Source organism: Oryctolagus cuniculus, chromosome 6 (assembly GCF_964237555.1).
Source record: "Oryctolagus cuniculus chromosome 6, mOryCun1.1, whole genome shotgun sequence".
Classification (NCBI taxonomy): Eukaryota; Metazoa; Chordata; class Mammalia; order Lagomorpha; family Leporidae; genus Oryctolagus; species Oryctolagus cuniculus.
The window spans coordinates 30,806,180-30,831,279 of NC_091437.1; the positions used below are offsets into that span (position 1 = coordinate 30,806,180).

General features: G+C 42.1%; 1 protein-coding gene across 17 annotated transcripts in view; it reads right to left on the minus strand.

Moving 5' to 3' along the window:
* Positions 1–25,100, minus strand: part of NR3C1 (nuclear receptor subfamily 3 group C member 1) — a 133,607-nt gene that overhangs the window by 62,326 nt on the left and 46,181 nt on the right.

Consider the following 25,100-nt stretch of genomic DNA (forward strand, 5'->3'; position numbering starts at 1 on the left):
AAAAAATACACACACATACATATAACTTAAGAATACAGGTAAAGCCAAAGATGAACTATTTTGTGATTACCTAGTATTTCTACCTCTCCCTTGATTTTATTAAGCATACTGTCAGTACCACAATTTTTCTATTTCCCATTGATTTCTCTAAATGTATAAATTAATGTAAGTGGCATTTGAAAAAAAAAATTTAAACACTAGAATCCTTTCTTCAAAGGAACCTCTGAAAACAAGGTATTTAAGAAAAGTTGCGCGGACTTCCCTGTCCTTGCGTCCACCTCCCTTAGCAACCATCATAATTCCTGAGAGTTCTTCAGAGTTGTCTGCAAAACACTGTAATAAAACAATCAATTGCGCAAACACTACCATACAGGAAAAGACGGCATTACTACTCAAACTACTACCCAGTGGGCAGTACCACCCTACACTAGTTTAAAATGTTTGTCAGCTGCTTTAAGAAATTTCCAGATTTCTTATGAAACACCATTTGGTGGAAAGGCCATCAATAAATGAATAGGACTTAAACCAAAGAAGGGTAATGGTATTTTTAATTATTCAGAATTGGGAGAGACTTGAGAGAGAAACACTTGAGTTTTACAAAAAATGCTTTTAAAGCAATTATAAGAAAGTGATGTCAGCAAAATCCATGGAGTAAGGAACTCAAGTTCTGCCTCTCTATAAAAGCAAAGACCCAAAACCAAAAGAAGGCAAGAACTACCAGATACCACTTTTTTACCTCTTTGAAAATTAACCAAAGGCTTGCAAAAGCCCATGGAATACTTAGTCAAAAACAAACAAACAAACAAACAAACTTCAGCTAATTCTTGGTAAAAACAACAAACTTGATAATGTTTTAACTTACCCAGTCCCATCCTGTGATTGCCAACTCAGTAGTAGCCATGAACATAACAGCCCACATTCCTGGGATGGGAGGCAACAGAATGGGCCTCATTCACAAAGAATTATAATGATTTGCCCTGACCTGTTTAGCAGCTCCAGGAAGACCACCTGTAAAGGACTGTCTTTCTTTCACTAATTCCAGTCTGGCTCAGCAGGGTGGGAAATTGGCCTAACAAGCAAGATGCCAATTGAGACAGCCATGTCCCATACCACCACACCTGGATCTGATACTCAGCGCCAGCTCTGGACTCCAACTTCCCGCAAACGCAGATCCTTGGAGACAGTGGTGAGGTCTCCAGCAACTGCGGCCCTGCCACCCACACGGGAGGCCTAGATTATGCTGTGCTTCTGGGAGTGGAGGTTTGTTGGAAACACTGTTAATGTCTTAGTTTGCTGCTGCAGGTGTGACAGGTAACAGAATTAACAGACTAGGAAAAAATATTTTAAAAAGGAGGAAAAGTTACAGAGTCCTTAAGGGCTTTGAAAAGGCCTGGCATATTCTGGGGGATCTGTAAGACCACATGCATGAGCAGGGCCACACACACGTTCTGGCAAGACCCGGCCAGGCCCTACATGGTCACGTCTTATTGCCGCTGAGACTTCACAGAAGCTAGAAGCAAAGCTAACGCAGGGTTGTGAACTCCAAGGGTGAGAGTTAAAGGCCTGCCCCAATACATGTAGAAAGAACCCTAGGGGTAAAGACAGGAAGGTATTTTGTTTATCGGTATTTCATGAATTCTTAGTCCAGTCATTAGCTGACCAGAAAACTCAGAGAAGAGAGACTTCAATGTATCCACAACAGAAAAATATAAACTATTTCTACAAACAAGGTCTACTACACTCATCAACAATACTGAGGGGGAAGAGAACCCGAGTTCTCTGCAGAGGTGCTTCACTGCAATATTCGAATAACTGTTAACATTCAGTAGAGTAAGTAAAATGAAAAATTCACTAGAGAGGCTCAATAGCAGATGCCAGCAGGTAGCACAAAGAATCGTAAACTTGAACTTAGGTCTACTGAGATTATTTTTTCTTTCAAAATAAAAAACTGAGCAAAGTCAAACTGACTTGTAGGACACCATGGAATATACCAATGCACACATAATCAGATTAACAGGAAGGGGAAGAAAGGGACAGAAAGTTTTTTGCAAAAAAGCAATATGGGCCATCACTGCGGAGTAGTGGGCTGGGCTTGCACCTGCAGTGCTGGCATCCCCTATGGGTGCCAGCTCAGGTCCCGGCTGATCCGCTTCCGATCCAGCTCTCTGCTACAGGCTGGGAAAGCAGTAGAGGATGACCCAAATGCTTGGGCCCTTGCACCTGCATGGGAGACCTGCCACAAGGTCTGGCTCCTGGCTTTAGATGGGCTCAGCTCTGGCCGTGTGGCCATTTGAGAAGTGAACCAGTGGATGGAAGACGTCTCTCTCTCCCTCTCCCTCTCTCTGTAACTCTACCTCTCAAATAAATAAATGAAATCTGAAAAAAAAGGAAAAAGCCATGGCAAAAAATTTGCCATTTTGATGAAAAAAATTTAGCAAGTCCAATAAACTCCAAATAGAACAGACTCAAATGTAGCTACAACTAGTCACTTCATGAACTATCAAAAATCTAAAGGCAAACAATTTTGAAAGTAACAAGAGAGAAGCAACCCATCCCACAAAAGTGATCCTCATGAAGATTTTTTTAAAAGATTTATTTAATTATTTGAAAGAGTTACACAGAGAGAGGAGAGGCAGAGAGAGATAGAGAGAGGTCTTCCATCCACTGGTTCACTCCACAATTGGCCACAACAGCCAGAACTGCGCCAATCCGAAGCCAGGAGCCTCTTCTGGGTCTCCCATGCGGATGCAGGGGCCCAAGCACTTGGGCAATCTTCTACTGCTTTCCCAGGCCATAGCAGAGAGCTGGATTGGAAGTGAAGAAGCTGGGTCTCGAACCGGCACCCATATGGGATGCTGGCGCTTTAGGCGAGGGCGTTAATCCGCTTTGCCTCTCCTCCTCTGTGTAACTCTGACTTTCATATAAATAAATAAATCTTTATTTTAACGTCTTTCCCTATTTGATCCGAAGGACAACTCGGTAAGCAATAATTATTAATCTATGTTCACAGGCACACATTGTGGAAAGAGAGAATCTGTGACAATAGCGTAAAATACACAGATAGAAGTTTTCATTTGCTATTAAGTTGGTATTAATCCAAACCAGAAGCAAAAATGAACAGACTTAAACATTCAAGACTTTAGTACTGTACTTTCACTAATATAAAAAAAATAGAGTATCAAAGAGATGATCTGAACACCAACTACTGTGTATCATCTAGACCTGAGATATCTATCAGACACTCCACCCTAAAAATGCAGAATATGCATTCTTCCCAAGTGCACATGGAACATTCTCCATGATGGATGATACATTAGGCCACAAAACAAGTCAAATAAATTTGAAAATACTGAAATCATACAAAGTATATTCTCTAACCACAATAAAGTTGGAAATTAATAACTGAAGGAAATTTGAAAATTCACAAATATTTAGACATAAATTTCTAAATAACTAAGGGGTTAGTTTACAGAAAAATCAAAGGGGAAATCAGAGGATACCTTGAGACAAATGCAAGCATAAATAAAATATACCAAAATGGATGGGATGCAGTGGAAGCAGTGCTGAGAGAAAAATTTATAGCTATAATTAATTGATTACCTTAAAAAGAGGAAATAATTCACAGCTGTTATTTAAGAGGCTAGCAGAAAAAACAGCAAACTAAATCCAAAGCAACAAGAAGGAAATAATAAAGACTACAGTGGCAAAAATGGAATAGAGAGTAGAAAAATAATAAAGAAGATCAACAAAGGCCAAATTTGCTTCATTGAAAACTGATAAAACTTCAGCTTAATTGACCACAGACTTAAATTACTGCAAAAAATTCTGACCTTACAGAAACCAAAAGGATTCTTAAGAAATACTGTGAAAAATTGTAAGCCAACCAGTCAGATAATCTATATGAAATGAACAAATTACTAGAAACACACAAACAGAAATTTCTCAAGGAAAAACTAAAAATCTTACACAGGCCTATCACAACTACAAAGATTGATGACTTTTGTAGGATATCCTACCAAATGTTTAAAAAAGAATTACCAATAATCCTGCTCAAAGTCTTCCAAAAAACAAAAGAGGCAGCCTTGCCTAATCCAGTTGATGAGGCTTATGTTGCCCTGAAAGTTATGTGAAAAATCTCACAGCTGAACTACAGATTAGTATCTGTGTTGAATAGAATAAATATAAAAATCCTCAAGAAAATACCAGCAAACTGAATTTAGAAGATTATAAGAAGGTTACAAACCATTACCAGGTGGGATTAAACCAAGGAACACTAGCTTGGTTGAAATCAGTTAATGTGGTAAATTATATAAATACAACAACGGACAAAAACCACTTGATTATCTAGGAATAGAAGGGAACTTTCTCAGTGTGATGAAAGGCATCAATGAAAACTCCACAGCGGTTAGGCTACAACATGCAACGCCAGCATCATATCTGAATGCTGGTTCAAGTCCTGGATGTGCCACCTTTTTATTTATTTATTTTTATTTGAAAGACAGATTTAGAGAGGAGAGAACAGTAAAGTCAGCACACAGACATCAGCTGTATTACTGTATAGCTGCAGTGAGCAATCTGAAAATAATTTTAAGAAAACAAATTCATAATAGCATTAAAAAGAGGAGCAAATTACTTAGGGATAAATTTAGCCAAAGAAGTGCAAGATTAACTAAAAACTGTTAAAATAAATATCAACAGACATGGTAAGATACCTTATGTTCATAGGTTGGAAGACTTAACATTTTTATGATGGCAGTATTAGCAAACTGACCTACAGGTTTAACATAATCCTTATCAGAATTCCAACTGATTTTTGAGGGGGCGGGAATAGACAAGCTGATCCTAAGATTTATATGATTTGCAAGAACACAGAATTGGCAAAACAATCTTTAAAAAGAATAGACTCAATTTCCCATTTTCAGAGTACAGTACAAAGATACAGCAACTAAAATAGTGTGGTACTGGCATAAGATCAGATATATAGGCTAATGGACTAGAAGTGGGACTACACAAACAAACCTGTACATTTATGGCCAGCTGATTTCAACAAATATCAAGATCATTCCAGAGGGAAAGAGTTGTCTTTACAAAAAATGCTTGTAGGGTAACTATCTTCAAAGAATCAAATTACATCCCTACTTTAAACCACATCCAAATTTAACAACAAAACCAATGGCCTAAATATAAGTGCCTAAACTGTAAAATTCTTAGAAGGAAACACAGGTGAAAAATTTTTATGACCTTGGATTCGACAACCATGGAAAGATAGGCTTAGAGTTAAATCAACAACAGGAATCACTGTGCACTTGCTCCCCATGTAGGACCTCTGTCCTTAATGTGTTGTACTATGAGAATTAATGGTATAGCTAGTCTTCAAACAATATTTTATATTTTGTGTGTGTGGGTGCAAACTATTGAAATCTTTACTTGGTATAGAGTTGATCTTCTGTATATAATTAAAAATGAATCTTAATGAACAATGGGATGGGAGAGAGAGTAGCAGCTGGTATGGTTTGGGGGTGGGAGGGCAGGTATAGGGGAAGAACTGCTATAATTCACAAGTTATACTTACGAAATTTATATTTATTAAATAAAAGCTTCATATAATAAAATAAAGATATGCTTATGATACAAGTAATCAAAAGAAAATTGGGCTTTCTCAAAATTCAAAACGTTCTGAGTCAAATTACACTACCAAGAAAGTGGTAAGATGGCTGTAAGGATAAATTCGTCTACAGGGGCCAGCCTTGTGGTACAGCAGGTAAAGCCACTGCCTGCAATTCTGGTATCCCATATGGGCACTGGTTTGTGCCCCAGCTGCTTCACTTATGAGCCAGCTTTCTGCTAAGGCACTTGGGAAAGCAGCAGAGGATGACCCAAGTGTTTGCGCTCATGTGTCTTCATGGGAGACCTGGCTCCTGGTTTCGGCCTGGCCCAGCCTTGGGTGTTGCGGCCATTTGGGAAGTGAACCAGCAGATGGAAGAGCTCTTTCTCTGTCTCCCTCTAACTCTGCTTTTCAAATAAATGATCTGTCTGCATATCATGAACTTGGGAAGGGTCTAGTATCCACAACACATATATGACCTTATCAACAAATAAAGTCTTCTTTAAAAGTAGGCAAAGAATTTGAATAGACATTCCCCCCAAAGAATATATGAATGGCCAAGAAGCACATGAGAAGATGATGAACATCATTAGCTATTTAGAAAATGCCAATCAAAAGCAATGAGACATCCATACTCCCTAGGACAGCTATAACAGGAAAGACAATAACAAGTATAGGAAACTGGAACTCTCATACATCACTGGTCAGACTGTAAAATGGTACAATCATTGTGGAAAAGTTACAGTAAGTATATTTAGCCTTTTGAGAAACTGAATGTCCAAGTAATTCCACTCCACATACCAATGTAAGAGGAAACACAAACGTCTATCTACAGAAAAGCTAATACACAATTGTTCATAGCAGAATAATTCATAATGGGCAAAAACTGAAAACAATGTAAATGTCCATCAGCTGAGGAGTATCTAAGATGTAGTCTGTTCACATATGTGATATTATTCAACCATAAAAAGAAATGAAATACGTTATGTACTTCAATGTGGAAGAACCTTGGAGGCGTGCTAAGCCGAGAAACCAGACACAAAAGGTCATGTAAATGCAACTCCATTTATATGAAATGTCCAGAATAGGCAACTCCAGAGATGGAAAGTAAGATTTGTGATTGCTAGGGATGTTATTAACATCTTAGAATGGACAGAACCCCACTAAAAGAATTAATGAATCCAAAATGTCAGTAGTGCTGAGGTTAAGAAATTCTGATCTAAGGTTTTAATCCATTAAACAGGAAAAAAATCAATAATGTGAAATTACATTAATAATAGTCTGACAGAGGACTCCAAACGTGTTAGAGTGCTCATTCCTCACTTATTTTGACAACCTCAAATAAGAACGTGAAGAAGTCTTCAAGGATCAGTCTCAAGTTTAAAGCACACCTCAAAGGTCACCTATTTGAAGAAGACTTCAAGATCTTTCACCTCAAATGAATTTCTTTTTCTAGGAGTGCAATCATGTAGATAATGGGAAGTTTTGAGTGGCAATTTGAATGCCATCAGTGTTTCTTTTGTGCTTTTCAGTTCTAATCACTGGAGGAAATGAGTTCATGGGTTTATGAAGTTGGGACCTAGGACTCCAAAGCTGGCTTCAAGAGATACATGGTTACATGTGCAGCTTGCTGGAGGGGCGCTGGACAACATGTGTGCAACTGTAAGAAAACAGTTGTTCTCCCATTTGTATCACTTCCCTGCAAACAATAGCTGCCCAACTGGTAGGCTTTTTATTTTTTGAACAATCTTTATTTTATTTGAAAGGTGGGGAAGGAGGAGATTATCTCCCATCTGCTGGTTCACTCCCAGATGCCCGCAACAGTCAGGGTCAGGCCAGGCCAAAACCAGGAGCTGGAAACTCCATCCCTGTCTCTCACATGGGTTGCAGAAACCAAATACTTGAGCTGCCTCCTAGGGTGCACATTAGCAAAGCTGAGACTCAAACCCAAGCACTCCAACATGGAATGCAGACAACGCAAGCAGTGGCTTCATGGCTTCATCAAGCACCTACCGCATTTCTCTTTAAATAAAAGATGCTCAAAAAGCTTTCACAAACAGAACTCCTTGTGGATGAGATTGTTTAAAGGCCACAAACAAGTAATGCCGTAATGTACAAAACTGTTACAGATGATATGAAAAACATGCAAAGTAAACATTCACATATAATTCTGTGCAGCAGAAAGCACTGACCTGTAGTGGGAGAAGGCACAGAACTAGAAGTAGTGACCTAGTTTCAAATTCTGGCTCTGTTGTAATAACCTCATCCAAGTCTATCTCTGCACCTGTTTCCTTGTTCAAAAAGTTGGAGTAATTTTATATTTGCTCCAAGGACTTTACCACAGATCATAAGGATAAATTGAAATATCATTTGTGGACGACAGTACAATAATCACTTGTCTAGCAAATAATGTGTTTCAATGGAGAAATTTTTTTTGATTTTTCTTTAATTAACCAAGTTAAATTGTGAAGAAAAACAGGTTAAATTAGAATTAGCTCCTTTTTTGGCTGTTGGCTTATGATATAATATTAAACCAAGTCAACAAATTGTCATAATAGTCACTCCAGCCCCTCTGCCTCTATGCCTGTTTTTTATTTTTGTACGTATTTATTTATTTGGAAGAGCTACACACATGCACATATACACAGAGAGAATGAGAGTACCAGTGTTAGAGAGAGAGAGGGAAAAAGAAGAGAGAGAGAGAGAGAGAAAGAGAGATCTTCCATCCACAGCTTGCTTCCAAAATGGCTTCAACAGCCCAGGCTGGCCCAGACCGAAGTCAGGAGTAAGGAGCTTCTTCCAGGTCTCTCATAGGTGCAGGGAGGGACCCAAGAAATTGGGCCATCTGCCGTTACGTTCCCAGACACATTAGCAGGGAGCTGGATCGGAAGCAGGGCAGCCAGTTGTCGAACCAGCACCTACATTAGGATGCTGGCACTGCAAGCAGAAACTTTACCTGCTGTACCACAGTGGCGGCGCAAGATGGTCTTTTTTTTTTTTTTTTTTTTAAGATATATTTTATTTATTTGAAAGAGTTACAGAGAGAGGTAGAGACAGAGAAAGATGTCTTCCATCTGCTGGTTTACTCCCCAGATGGCTGCAACAGCCGGAGCTGTGCCAATCTGAAGCCAGGAGCCAGGAGCTTCTTCCAGGTCTCCCACGTGGGTGCAAGGGCCCAAGCACTTGGGTCATCTTCCACTGCTTTCCCAGGCCATAGCAGAGAGCTGGATTGGAAGAGGAACAGGCAGGACTAGAACCGGCGCCCATATGGGATGCTGGCACTTCAGGCCAGGGCTTTAGCCCCCTGTACCACAGCACCAGACCTCAAGATGGTTTTCAAAATCTAAATTCCCAGATGGCTTGGAAACATGCTGAATGACCTTATCAATGTTAAGAACAGCACTCTCTTCAGGTGACTTTCTGTCACCATGGACAGGCAGAAGGAGTCAAGAACAACATGGTATTCCACACACAGCCTTGAGACAGAAGGAACCCAATCACCATTTCATTTTTTAACCATCAGGAAAACGTTACCTCTGAGAAACAACGTGCGTCATCATCGCCTTCTCAGAACTATTAATGTCTTCACTGTTTAGCCAACTCAACTCTATATGAGAGGATAAGCTAATTTGAGAGTATCTCTTGTGAAGCCATAAGTTACTGATTCTTCAACTGCATACTCACAAAAGGGAATCAGGAGACATAAAGCCACTATTTTAAGGACACTGGCTACAGACTTTTGTATTTTACCACAACCAAGTGTGCCCAGCCTTTAGAATTACTCTGCTGGGGTTGTATGTTCAGAATTAAACTCATATATATACTAAGCAGCCCACAGATGAAGAAGCACAAAAGCTCCCATTTAAAAGTTTTTACTGACTCTCAAAAATTCAATGATACAGCAAGGAAAAAACCTTAAGTTTTTTTTTTTGTTTTTGGTTTTTGTTTTGTTTTGTGTTTTGAGAGTGAACTTGGGTCAACAGAAAAAACAAGTAATCAGGAACATGTAAGTGTTTGGAAACTACAGTGAAGGCAATGTGACTTCAGAGATCACTTTAGGATAAAACTTAAAATTCACTCTTTGCACTGCCCTGTACATTTCCATGGATTATCTAGACCACAGCGAAATGAAACACCAAGTGCAAGACACAGAGGACTATTACTTAATTTAAAAATATATACACTAAATGTTTCCTATGAATCTCATCCTAATACTGAAATGAGTTCTTCACTGACCAAAGACCAGAAATGGAAACATTTTTAAATGAGGCAGAGGACTTATCACACATACATCTGCTACATTAGGAGGCTACATGAGGTTCCCAGACAAACCAGTAATACCATAATTATCAGAAAGACAAGCGTTCTTCTCCTGAGCAAATTCAAAAATAGATAAATTCTTTGAATTTCAATTTCCACATTTTTATTCCGTTCCATAAGGGTTCTTGTTTTTGACTTACAGATAATGCAGATTTGTACTACAGAGTCTTGTACTTATTAAACCCATTTCAGGACCCTGCACTGTGGCACAGCAGGTTAGACTGCTGCCTGCAATGCCAGCAACCCATATGTGTGCTGGTTCTAGTCCCAGTTTCTCCACTTCCTCTCCAGCTCTCTGCTAATGTGCCTGCGAAATGAGTGGAAGATGGCCCAAGTGCTTGGGCTCCTACACCCATGTGGGAGACCCAGATAGAATTCCAGACTCTTGGCTTTGGCCTTGCCCAGCCCCAGGTGGTTGCAAGCATTTAGGGAGTGCATGGAAGAGCTCACTCACTCTGTCTCTCCATATAAAACTCTTACAAATGAATATATAAATATTTTTTTAAAAACCCACTTCATCCTCTCTGTATTTCTTAGAAGTCTTTTTGTGGCTCCAGTGGACTGCGGGATCTTGTCAAGGATATGGCCTTTCTTTTTAGAGCTTATGAGGACACGAGAGTGACACAAGAGTGCCCAGAAGGCAGAGGATTGCTGATTGTTGATGGACTTCACTACAGCAGAAAGCACAGCTGTCATCCTCAGAGGGCAGGAAGGCAGGAAGCCAGAGAACCCTGGGCATGACAGAAGAGCCCTGAGGTCACATCCACCTCTGTCATTTGGCTGATGGGTATCTCTGGGCAACTGTTTTCCCTTTTTGTCTCTATCACGAAAGCAATGGTCCAAGCTACCTTTCTTTCAGGGCTCTCATCATTGTGAGCATCAATGTGAGCATCCTGTGAACTCCCAGAGTTCTGTGTGACTGTAATCTGCCATTAGCTACACCACACCACAGCTGCTCAGCTCAAATACTAATCACATGGTATTTTTCTTTCCCATAAAGTTGTGTGCCTACACCTCAACAGCTGAACTGATCCTCTTCAACTTTTTCCCCACTTCTGTTCCTCAGTCCTCATTTAATAATAAACAGTACATTTCTTAATTCCATGCAAAGTTCCCCTGTTTTATTAAATCAGGTCTTCACGGTTGCCTAAGAGGAGTCCTTAAACTCTACGGCAACTTTCAGGGTACACAAGTTGGGGAGGGGCTGGCGCTGTGGCATAGTGGGTAAAGCCACTGCCTGCAGTGTCGGCATTCCACATGGGCACTGGTTCAAGTCCCAGCTGCTCCACTTCGTTCTAGCTCTCTGCTATGGCCTGGGAAAGAAGTAAAAGATGGCCCGAGTGCTTGGGCCTCTGCACCCATGTGGGAGACCTGGAAGAAGCTCCTGGCCTCTGATCGGTGCAGCTCTGGCCGTTGCAGCCAACTGGGGAATGAACTCTGACTCTCCTCCTCTCTCTGTGTAACTCTGACTTTCAAATATGTAAGTAAATCTTAAAAAAAAAAACTGTACAGAATATTTGTAGCTGCACTGTGGTGCAGCAAGTTAAGCTGCCTCCTGTGACATCGGCTTCCCATAAGAGTGCTGCTTCGAAGATCGCTTTGTATGTCTCCCTCTAACTCTGCCCCTCCAATAAATTAAAAAAAAAAAAAAAGAGTTGAAGAGGGTCAGACTGACTCAGCAAGTATCCCTTGTCCAGTCACACAGAATCTACTTATTGTCATTCTGATCAACAAGCATAATTACCGCATGTGTATAATGTGACATGCTAGTTTCATTCAGTCAGGCACAAGAGCTCCAACTAGCACTACTATAGGTTAGTGAGGATATGAAACAAAAGGAACGATCGTTAGTATCTAGAAGTTGTGCTTACTGCATGACCTTATTATTCCATTTCTAGGTATAATATGCAGGGGGGCGGTCACAGCAGTACTGTTCAAAACAGCAAAAATACGAAAACAATCCAAGCATCCACTGATAAGAGTACAGACAGATCTGTATACTATATTTATTAAAAGGCACAGCATATATCCACATATAAGCATAAGCTTACAAAGATCAACTTTATAAACATAATGTTGAGTAAAAAACAAACAATAGGCTGTAAAAGACTACATGCAGCATTACATGAAGTTATAACACCACATAAAACTAAATAACTTACTATATAGGGATAAGAGTATATGAGAGAAATAGTAAAATCATAAAGTGAAAGAAATGAGGAGACACATGTGCTTCACCTCATTTGAACACGACACAATGTGTACAGGTATTGAAATATCACCTGGCAAAACCATGAATACATGGAGTTTTTATGGTCAGTTAATGTTTTTTAAAAAAAGCCACCAAAGAACACACACACACACATACACACAAAACAAACAGAATTCAGTGTGATAGTACTACAGGGAGGAGGATGTGATTAGGAAGGGACATACAGAAATAATAACCATGTGTGGCAGGTACAAAGAGGCATTTATTATTCTTTAAACCATACCTAAAATGTAGATTTTTTTCTACAAGTATGAAATAACAAAACATAGTGCCTATGCTAAAACACAGAAAAATGTTTTCCAAGATAGCTGTTGTCCTTCAGCTTCCACATCTTGTCACTTTTAACATCTACTACCTTCATTGCATTTTTGGGATTTTAACTATTTCGATACATACTTGTGTAACTTTTCCACATTCTATATCATTAATAACCTCTCATTCTCAGACTGGCCTGCGAGTGTTTTACCAAGCAGTAAATGAGCCGGCGCCGCGGCTCAATAGGCTAATCCTCCGCCTAGCAGCGCCGGCACACCGGGTTCTAGTCCCGGTCGGGGCGTCGGATTCTGTCCCGGTTGCCCCTCGTCCAGGCCAGCTCTCTGCTGTGGCCAGGGAGTGCAGTGGAGGATGGCCCAAGTGCTTGGGCCCTGCACCCCATGGGAGACCAGGATAAGTACCTGGCTCCTGCCTTCGGATCAGCGTGGTGCACCGGCTGCAGCGCGCCGGCTGCGGCGGCCATTGGAGAGTGAACCAACGGCAAAGGAAGACCTTTCTGTCTCTCTCTCTCACTGTCCACTCTGCCTGTCAAAAAAAAAAAAAAAAAAAAAAAAAAGGCAGTAAATGAAACAAAGGGATTACATACACAAGGAGTAGAAAACAGAGAAGAGAAGAGAGCTAAATTTAGGACTTGGAATGAACTCTTGAACCCTGAATATTATTATCGAAAAAGGAGACACAGATCAACAGACACACACACACACACAGAAAACTCCCATCTGCTGGTTCACTCCCCCAGTACCTACAACAGCAGTCAGGAACTCAGCCCAGGTCTCCAGTGTGGGTGGCAGGGGTCCTGCTACTTGCGTCATCACATCTGCCTTCAGGGATGTAAACTGGTGGGAAGTAGCCAGGAGCTGGAGTCGGGGATTAAGCCCAGGTCCTCTGCTGTGAGACGTGGGCAGTGGGCATTCAAAGCTGCATCTTAACCGTTACACTGCTTTTTCTCCGCACACTTAGGACACTATATTCTATTTTCCAGAGACACCATCTTTTAAGGTGAGGTTACCGTAACTTGACAGCAACTACAAATCTCAGGAATGGGACGCTGGTGCTGAGGCAGATGCCACTTTCAACACTGCTGTGGCAGACTGTATTTGTGCACAGCCTCTCCGGTTTAGTCATCTCACCTATTCCTAAATTGCAGGTTTTAAGAATTTTATGCAGAGCATGCTAATGAAAGCAATTCATATAGATGACACAAAATTTTTTTAGGAAAAACACATGGCTATGATTCACTGCTGCTTATGATATTTAAACCAATTTCAAGAATTTTTCTAAGATAAAAACCTACACAAAGACTTGAAACAGGGCAAAAATATATGTATAATCACACATGAACACATACACACAGATATATACACAGCTGTCCACTGCAACATTTTAATAGCAACAAATTTATCTTAGTCAAAGTGTGGTGAAACATACTGTAGTATATCCATTTAGCTTATTGAAGGAGGGAGGTATGATTTGTTTTGAAGTATAAAGATGTCTATGATACATTTTTAAGAGCTATAATATGTACAACACTCACATTTTACAAATTATGATACTCAAAAGTTTGTTTAAAGAATAAAAGATTACGTTCTTGTATTTACCACTGTCTACTTCCAGAGAGTATAAAGAATATCAATAGAAAGCCAACAATTGGCACCTATTCTTACAGCATTCTGATCTGACAACTTCTGTTAAGAAACTGCTTCCTAAGAACTATCTCTGTTTGCACTACTAGTACAATTAATTAACAAGAGGAAACCACCAGTTAAACTATTAAGTGCTGTGTTAAAAAAAAAGAGAAAAAAACTCCTTGTTTCAAACTCACCGTTTTTTAATAGATCGGGATGAGTACTGGCAAAATACAAAACACAGAAGAAGGCTTGGTATTTTACAACTTTTTGTCACTTCTCCCTTTTTAACTGAAGCATAAAACCTTACTGTATTTTCATGAACTCTCACTGTTATTTACCTTTCAAGGGAGGATCCCTGCAATTCTGTACCAACTGGAATTTTTCTAGGGTGAAACAAGGAAAATTATGACCCATCAAGAAGTTGAAGGGTGTGGAAGAAAAAAAATTGAGTAAACTTGGACGATCACAGGAAGCAAAAATAATTTTCTCATATGTGATACACAAGAGTAATGGGATAAATTGAGAGAACTGAAAAACAAAAGAGGGGCCGGCGCTGTGGCGCAGCAGGTTAATCCTCTGCCTGAGGCGCCGGCATCCCATATGGGCGCCAGTTCTAGTCCTGGTTGCTCCCCTTCCAATCCAGCTCTCTGCTATGGCCTGGGAAAGCAGTGAAAGATGGCCCAAGCACTTGGGCCCCTGCATCCATGTGGGAGACCTGGAAGAAGAAACTCCTGGCTCCTGGCTTCAGATCAGCGCAGCTCTGGCCATTGCAGCCATCTGGAGAGTGAACCAGTGGACGGAAGCCCTCTCTCTCTGTCTCTGCCTCTCTCTGCGACTCTGTCTTTCAAATAAATAAAATAAATCTTAAAAAAAATAAAAAGAAAAATCAAAGAATAAAGCTTTTCTCAGCCTCACAGGGTAGGAAAAAAGCTTGGGTGCATTCTCACTAAGCCCACAGAAGCTGCTGTGGCACCAGGACACTCGGGGAGTCTCGAGCTCTCGCATGTGCCTCTTTCCATCACACCCATTTTCCTTCTGCGTCTAGAGCCACCTCTTTACGTGCCCAGGGTCCCCTACTAAGCTCACCACAGAACTCTGGAGACAGTCAGGAATGGACACAGCAGGCCTGTATGCTGCTGTTCTTCCTGTACTGTTAGGGTTCTGGGGTGCCAGACTCTGACTGTGAGGGGCTTCTCACATTATTCGGGCCCCCAGTTCCATGGTCACTTCCTTGGCAACAAAGTTTACTGACTTCTTGCTGTTCTTAATGAAATAGTTTGAAATTTAGGTGATTTCCAGAGTTGTTCAGAACATATTCTTGGGCCCTACTCCTACAACTCTTAAGTGGAGGCAAGAGTAATAAGCAGAGCACCTGGTGTATAAAACTCTTCTTCTTTAAATCATCCCAGAAGAGTTCAGTAACACCAGTGGGACCCACCCACCATGACTGTGTCGAGGGTGCAGTTTGGGAACGGAGATGAAGAATCACTGGGCAGGGCGGAGAGGGGAGAAAGCACGTCCCGCAGCTCCTCGGGGGAGACAGGCAGGACTGGCTCCCTGCCTATGTGAGCGACGTGCTCTGGGGGAAGCTGTGCTGAATGAAGGCTCTACTGCCTCCAAGTGTCTCTAAATTTCTGCTAATGCTTGAAATTCCTGTTACTAGTTTCATTTCTTCCTTAAGGTTGTATCATTTCTTAAAAGAAAAATAACGCACCAGGTTTCCCAGGTAACGCATCAATTCACAGGCTTACTTTTAGGGGACTAGTAAAACAAAGCAGGTGTACACGGAGCCTCATGGCCCTGGTTCTGTCAGGAGGGAAGCAAATGCCACGGGGTCAGGACGGGCCCAGCTCAGCTTCAGGCCAGGCGGGGCAGCATCTGTGGTGCTCCCGTGTGTCCCGGATGAGAACAGCCCCACAGGAAACATGTGCCCGCCTGAGGAAGAACCCTGAGGGCAGCTGGACTCTCCCTTCTCCCAGACTAGCTTTTGCACTCTGGGTTACTCGCACACTCATCAGCACTGTGTCTTAACTACGTCGTGTGCCTGCATCATGCCTCCCCAGCCGCATGCTAAGTGCCTTTGGCATCAGGAAGAACTGATTTCTCTTCCTTCCCCAGCACCTCGTGCAGCACGGACCAGGTGAAGGTCCTCAGGCACGCACTCACCGATGCGTCTTATCAGCACATAATAACGGGGAGAAGTTTTACCACCGTTATCACTTCATGTCACCCGATTCTGAGCACCAAATCCTATGTGCTTCTCCAGTTCTCCTTCTTTTCAGTTGATTTTCTTTCCCAAAGTAACAGTCTTCTGTCAGCAGTCTATTTTTGTTGGTTTTCCAAGAATGGATTGACAAGAAATTAGCACTGAACGTTTGAGGGGAAATATCCATGGATTCCAAATACATTTGGGGAAGCTGGAGTTTCCCTTGATTTATGGGTAAAAATGCTCTTTGTAAACAATGAAATCGGTGGGCGGGCATTGTGATGCAGCAGGTTAAGTTGCCATTTGGGACATCCACTTTCCATACTGGAATCGCCAGTTCCAGCCCAGGTTACTCCACTTCCCATCCAGCTTCCTAAGGCATCTTGGGAGGTAGCAATTGATGGCTCAAGTGCATGGATCCCTGTAAGCCCCAAGAGAGACTTCGATGTAGTTCTAGGTTCCCGGCTTTGGGCAGGTCCATTCCTGCCTCCTGTGGTGATTTGGAGAGTGAACCAGCACATGGAGGCCCCGTATCTCTCTCCCTCCTTCTCTCTTTCTCCATAACTCTACAGGTATATACGAAATAAATATTAAGAATGACCACTGTAGTTTAATTTTCAAAAATACTGACTAAAGACTCTTGTGCCAAACACTTTTATTGCCTACAATAAAATAATTTCTTAGTAATCAAAGAACTGCACCCAAACTTTCTTCTCTGAGAATAAGCTGTAATTATCTAACACTGAAGGTAGCCACAGTGCAGAACAATCAACTTCACTTTCTTGTGTTAACACAGACTGCTAATGCCAAAGAAGGCTCAATCTCACTTTCCAGGTCTGTGAGAACACTTACCTGGTGCTTCTCCTGAGACGCATTAAAAACACCAGTTACCACTGCTGACAGTCTGGATTTTGAGACACCTAGCACGCGGTGTGAAATACACTAATCCAGTGTCACCCTGTTTATCTGTGTTTCATATTTCCTGTTCCTGCTAGTAGGATGGGACGATTTACGTGTTTAGTCCTTTGCACATGACAACTATTTTTAACAGAAGTGAAGAAATCCATGTGATTTTATTTCTAGGCGACCTTTTTAAATTTTTTAAAGCTTTCAGTTGTGAATGTGGGTTTTTTTCCTATCATGTATAAACTTTAATTTCTAGGAGTGGTAATTCCCAAATCTAGTGTTAAGACACCCATTATGTCTAAATGGGACAAGAATTTTGAAAAGAGAAAAGCTGTAGATTTGGACTGTGTATAATGTTGTAACTCTCACACTGTAAATCACAAGAAGTTCTACCCTATGGAGACCTCTGGACCTCTCAACCATGCATCTCAGACATTCTCTTCCTCAAAGAAAATATTCCAGTCAGTTGCCACTTCATTCTGAGGCTTTAATTAGTCAAATATTCCTTTTTGCTTCCCTAACACACATTCTCTTCCTTTTTAATTCAAGGAAGTGACTGAGCCTTGCACCTTCAATGAAGTGTGGGAGACAGGTCTGCAAGAATCAAAGCAATTAGGTACATACTTAGTAGATACTTAGCCCTTCCTTTAGAATACATACAGAATCTAAGGTTCAGGTGAACCAGCCACTACTGAGTACCTACCAGGAAGATTAAGTAACTTGTACAAGACTGCATAAGTAAGTGATAGAGGTGGAATCTGAACCTCAGTCTGTTAGCTCCAAGTGTTTATCCTTTTGATTACAATGATTCTGCTATTCTACTCAGGCAAGGTGCATCGACAATTAGTATGTCATAAGTTTTCAAACACACCTGATTCCCATAACTGTTCTTGCAAACTGCAAACCCCCCACCCCCTTGCATATTTGTCCTGACTTTTACAATCTAACTTTGCAGCGCCTCCATCTCCTGAATCTGGAACCTGTGACTGGCTCTGACCACTAGAAAGTGGTAGAAATAGAGCTGTCCCCAATCTGCATCTCAAGATTTATGCATGCTTCTGCCCGTTATTTCAGAACTCCGCTGCTCGAAAAAACCTGCCAGATGGTGAGACCCCACTGCCACTCTTTATTGCTACAGCAAACTAGTCGGCTAGGGGAAGGTACTCTGAATGAGCTCACGGAGATCTTGGGAGAGCCTGGCCAGATCAGCACCAATGCCCAGCTGACCTGCGACTGAGGAGACAGAAACAGTTATTTTTAAAGCCACTAATTTTAGGCAGTTTATTATCGAATAAATACCAACCGAGGTAACTATCAAGCAAATTCACTTTGAGTAAACAAAGATCAAACAAAAGGTTGGTTCTAAAAGGTGGTCCCTAAAATGGAAAAGCTTACTGATATTAAAATAATTTTATTAAAAATTTGTTTATTTGAAAGGTAGAGTTACAAATAGAGGAAAGACATAGAGATCTTCTGTCTGCTGGTTCACTCCCCAAATGGCCGCAATGGCCAGAGCCAGGCCGGATGGAAGCCAGGAGCTTTACCTGCTCCGGCCATAGCACCAGTTCCATAAATTCTTAATTATTTGATTCAAGTGGCCGGGGTTGTGGCATAGCTGGTAAAACTGCCACTTGAGATGCTGGCATCCCATGTGGACCCCGGTTGGGGTCCCAGCTGCTCCACTTTGAATCCAGCTCCCGGCTATGGAGCCTGGGAAAGCAGAAGATGGCCCAAACACTGGGGCCCTGCACCCGTGTGAGAGACCAGGAAGAAGCTCCTGGCTCATGACTCTGGACTGGCCCAGCTCTGGCTGTTGTAGCCATTTGAGGAATGTATTTTGTATTTGGGGAATGGGAGATCTCTCTCTCTCTCTAAACTCTGCCTTTCATAAATAAATATATCTAACAAAATTTTGATTCAAGAGCTTGGTCCCTGCCACCCACGTAAGCAACCCTGATGGTGCTCTGGAACCCTGGCTTTGGCTTGACCTAGCCACAGGTGTGTGGCATCTGGGTTTTGTGAGCAGCAGACGGAGGATCTCCCTCTTTCTCTATGTCCTTTTGCCTTAGAAATAAATGAATGCATAAAATTTTTTGAAAAGAAAGTCCTTTACATAGTGAGACAATTCAAATTGAATTACAGAAAAACTACTTTTTAAAAGTCATTTGAAGAGTTAGAACCTTAGTGTCATGATTTTCCAGGAGTTAATATTCTCTGTAAGAAGCCAAATATAAAGAGATCCCATTTACCTAAACCTCCAGTTCCTAAGAGGTCAGAGGAGCTGATTACTAGCACTCAGTAGACAAACTCGTGAAGAGAGTGACAGAGCAGGGCAAAAGGCCACACGGGAAGCACGTAATTTAGCCAAACATCCATCACATGTGCAGTTTTCAGTTCCTCTGCAAAGTTACAGCCAAAACATCAATCTGGTTACAGTACTTGAGGTTAAGGGCACCACTGCCCAACCATTATTACTTAGTTTGAAAATTAAAATCATCATGAAGCGACTTTGAGAAATGTCAATCAACAGAAAAGGTTCAGGAATACTGTGGAATGGGGAACTGAACAGGGTTCTGAAGCAGGGGCCTTTGACAGGAAGGAGCCATCTAACCTTAAACCAGGTCACTAAAAATAGCTAATGTTTCATGAGTACGTTCTCAGTGCCAGATATCGGGCTATGCAGTTTGTATGTGTTACCTCAGCATACCCATTTTCCAAATGAAGAAACTGAGAGTTTACAGGGTTGTAAGTTTCATCAGGGTCACACAGCTGTTCAACACTCAGACTGATACCCAGAGGGTCTGAGTATTAATTCTCACTCACAGTACCGCACTACGTGCACTGAGTCTTCATTTGCTGATAGGGAAAGCGAGGACTGGACATCTAGACTAACTCCAGCTAGAATTCTGAGATTCTGTGAGCGGTAGGAGCATATTCCCTAGTGGTTTATGTACTGGGTACAGCCACCGTAAGGAGCAATACCTTTCCCTAAAAACGAATGCCCCTGGGGCACGTGCTAACCCTTATCTCTCATCTATTCCTTAGCTTCTACAAGCAGATACAGAGAAAGTGAGGCAACTTTGGTAAATCAATCCACTGCCCATAACCAATCATTCTGGTCAGTTTGCCACCTCCCAGGAAAAGCATGGCTGTCACTGAGCTGTCTTCAGGATTCCTGGCTGACTAGGCACTAAATAAATGTGAAATGATGGATAAATATTCCACAACCTCTCCTGGAAACTGCCTGAAATATCCCACAAATATTTTAAATGTAACACTGATTGACCAGAAGCCTCCCAAAGGCAGAAACACTGGTCTTGTTCACGGCTTTGTCCTTTGCAGACTGAATTGTGTCTTGCATGTGTTAACTTCTCAGCCCAAGTGCCATTCTTGTATTGAATTCTTACAGTTCCAGTTTTCCCTAAAGTGAGCACAGTATGTGTGTTATAGGTGAGTTCCTCTTCTCTGTGGTTCTATGTTCAGACACTCAACCTATACTGAGTACCTGAAGTGCTAGGTATTGTAACAGGAACAACATGCTTAGTGCTTTAGGAAACTGGATCTAGTTGAAGCCATAAATTATCTAACAGTATTAATACAACATTTGCGGGGCACCTACTACGTGTTAATTACTAAGTTATGTGAAAAGAACTGTGGGGTCAGTAATGGCCACAGGACACAAGATGATGGAGAGGGTGCTGTGAGCTGGGCTACAAAAAGGTAAATGCACAGAATATGTGGCATCAAGCTGGACTGGAAGGCCACACAGTGTAAAAGGCAGAGACAAAGTGCCTAGATCTGAGACTGCAATAGTCCTCAGCCATATCATATGGCACACTGCTACAATACGACAATTTCAGGACTTTGGCAAGGTCTGTTACGAACAAAGAATTAAGTATTTTTATTGTAAAGAAAACAACTAACACTATCAGGTAAGATTTTGTGGAAAGCAATTAGGAATTAGCTGTTAAAATTTTAGGGGCCAGCACTGTGGCATGGAGGGTGAAGCCACCGCCTGCAGTGCTGGCATCTATGCTCCCCCACAGGGGTGTTGGTTCAAGTCCCAGCTGCTCCACTTCCAATCCAGCTCCCCGCTAATGCACCTGAAAAAGCACTGGAAAATGGCCCAAGAGCTTAGAGCCCCTGCACCCACATGGGAAATCTGGAAGCAGCTCTCGGCTCCTGGGGTCAGCCTGGCCCCACCTTAGGTGTTGCTGCCATTAGGTGAATGAACCAGCAGATGTAAGCTTCTCTCTCTCTGTCTTTCAAATAAATAAATCTTTAAATTTTTTTTTCAAATACACATTCCCATGACTCAGCAATTATACTTAGTGAATGTATGCTAAGAAATAAAGTTGCAGAGGCTAGCACTGTGGCACAGCTCCCAGAAGCTCCACTTCCCATCCAGCTCCCTGCTACTCTGCCTGACAAAGCAGCAGAAGATGGTCCAAGCACTTGGGCTCCTGCCACCCAAGTGGGAGACCTGGATGGAGTTCCAGGTTCCTGGCTTTGGCCTTACCCAGCCCCAACTGCTGGTGCCATTTGGGGAGTGAACAAGCAGATGGAAGATCTCAGGCAGTCGGTCTGTCCATCTGTCTCTAATTCTGCCTTACAAATATAAAATAAGCCTTAAAAAAAGTTGCTATTTGTAAGGATACACAAAAAAGGGTGCTAACTGAAATCAGGTTTTATTGCAAATATAGAACAACCTGAATAGAATATTTCACAACTACTGAATGGGGTCGACATCTGTTCATATGGAAGTATATTCTGGATGCAATTATTAGGTTAAAGAAAGGAGCAAGCTGAAGACAAACTGGTATTACTAGATCTCGTTCTTATTTAAAGACAAACAACCCGAATGTGTCTATGATGCTTCTATAATTCCAGAGAAATGTGCAAGGTTAAAGGAGACAGGTAGGAGGGAAGGGGAAAAGAAAGGAGAGGTTGGGGCTGGTGCTGGTGCTTTAGTACAGCAGGTTAACGCCCTGTCCTGAAGTGCCGGCATCCCATATGGGCGCTGGTTCGAGACTCAGCTGCTCTACTTCCAATCCAGCTCTCTGGCCTGGGAAAGCAGAAGATGGTCCAAATCCTTGGGCCCCTGGACACACGTGGGAGACCCAGAAGAAGCTTCTGGCTCCTGGCTTCTGATCAGCACAGCTCCGGCCGTTGCGGCCAGCTGGGGAGTAAACCATCAGATGGAAGACACCTCTCTCTCTCTCTCTCTCTCTCTCTCTGCCTCTCCTCTCTCTGTTTAACTCTTTCAAAAAATAAATAAACCTTAAAAATAAATAAAGGAGAGGTAATGGGAATGAGTCGATAATCTTATTGGCATAATTTTATTGAAGGGAATATTCATATTATTTTTATAAATTTTTAAGATGCAGTTGCAAAAATAACAAATAGGGGCCGGTGCTATGGTGCAGTGGGTTAAAGCCCTGGCCTGAAGCGCCGGTATCCCATATGGGCACCAGTTCTAGTCCCAGGTGCTCCTCTTCCGATCTAGCTCTCTGCTATGGCCTGGGAAAGTAGTAGAAGATGGCCCATGTCCTTGGGCCCCTGCACTCATGTGGGAGGCCTGGAAGAAGCTCCTGGCTCCTGGCTTTGGATCAGCTCAGCTCTGGCTGATGTGGCCATCTGGGGAGTGAACCAGAGGATGGAAGACCCCTCTCTCTGTCTCTACCTCTCTCTGTAACTCTATCTTTAATAATAATAATAAAATAACAAATAAAAAGCCAACTCACAGACTACTGCTATCATGCTCTCTTTGCATTCAGAAATGCTGTCTTGGGTAAGACAGACCAGGGTTGAGTGGCATGTAATTGTGCATAACCCCAGTCCTCCAAGCGTGCAGAGGAGTTCCTTGGGCTGCCTACCTGTATCACACAGCTATTGGGCTGTGACAGAAAGGACAGGAACCACTACGTTAGGAGAAACAGCCACAGACATTTTGGATCAGAGGACTAATGCTGAAAGCAGTGTTCTAGGAAGATTAAGCAGGCAGAGGACTGCGGAATGGATTAAGAAGGGAGAGGGAAAACAATTAGGACACTACTGATAAGAGTAGTCAGAGTTTGAACCAGGGTGTGTCCAGTTTCTTCCTGTTGTGCTGGCTTCACCAGGAACAGAACCTAAGTTCCCTCCTGCTTCCAGCCTTTGTCCCTTACTCCTAACCTGATCTTAGAACTATGCCTTATTATCTGCTCTGACACTTTACTGTAAATTAGAAATTCAAGTTTTCTTTTTAAATTATAACTTATCACTATGCGGTACCATTTAAGAGTATACAAACTTCTCTGACTTCAGCTTTGGAGGATGCTCACGCGTTGGAAGGAATGGCTTCAACAACAATCACATGTGTGTATGAGACGGCTCTCTTCTGACAGCATGCACTGCTCTCTCCCCACCCCAATCCAAGACTGCCCTCTCCTAATCCTCCAGCAAGTCATTCAGGATCTTTTGTGGCTGCTCTTCCTGGACGCCTTCCAGAGCCCTGTCCTTGGTGCTCCCCTCTTTCCTTCCCTGAACACTGAAGCAGTTCATTCCTAAGTGACCTCATCTGCTTTTCCCACTTTAGCTAATACCTCCTCGCTCAGCAGTTTTCTCTCCTCTCTGACTGTACTGTCTTGGGTTGACCTTTCCTATAACTCTCAGGAAAGACTTTAAACTTACCCTACACCTCCTAACCTACTGAATTGCTCTGTATTCTATAGAAGGAATAAAACAAAATGATAGAGAGTAACTCAAATCTAAAGCAGATGGGCCAATGAAATGCAGAAATTCAAGCAAAAATAAAACAATTCTCTTGGAATATTCAGCATTGCATTTATCTGAAAAAATGGGCACATCCACTTCTTGCCTGTCCTTCTAGGTAAGTCACCAAACATCTGCACAGACTCGTTTGCTACAATAATCTCAGTTCTTACCCAAGTGGGAAACATAAAGTAAGCTTCTGCTACAAAAGGTTTTATATTAAAAAAATCACTGCAAGTTACTATCTTTAGAAAGATTTAAAAAAATAACAAAACAAACAAAACCCATCATTTCTAAGCTCTGGCTACACTCACTTGTTCGGTGGTAAATACCAGAGTTGTCTTAACAAACTGAAAAGCAATCCATTTAAAAGTCTCAGAGCAAATCTAGAGACCGACACCGACTGAAAACACACTTACTGTGATGTATACTTCCTCTCCGTACACATAAGCTCCCGCTGGGGCTAAGGCTGACTTCCTGTCTGGGGAAGACCAGCCGGGCTGCCAGCCCTCGTGGTGATATTCCCTACATGCTGACATTTTCCTTGGGAAAGACAGGAAGGATAATGTGTTCCTCATCCTCTTGGTTTATATGGCAAGCTTTGTCTATTCACTTATTCAACATACTTAACTCTTCCTACTTGCTAGACACTCTTCTAGAAGCTGAGATACAGGATTAAGTCTTCAGTCTTACAATATGGCAGGTGAGCAAACAAGACACCAACAATGAGAGGGACGGGGCCTGCGCTGTGGCAGAGTGGGTAAAAGTTGCCACTTGTAGAGCCAGCATCCCATATGGGCACCAGTTAGAGTCCCAGCTGCTCCACTTCCGATCTAGCTCCCAGCAAATGGCCTGGGATAGTAGTGGAGGATGGCCCAATCCGCTTGAGCTCCTGTAACCACATGGCAGATCCGGTAGAAGCTCCTGGCTTCAGCTGGCCCAGCCCACGTCAATGCAGCCATTTGGGAATAAACCAGCAGATCGAAGACCAACCAACCGACCGACCTACTGATCTCTCTCTTTCTCTCTCTCTCCAGCCCCCTCCATCTCCCTATCTGCCTCTCTGAAACTTTGCCTTTCAAATAAAAAATAAAATAAAAACTGAGAGAGAAGCTATCAAGGGGAAGGAAACACTGT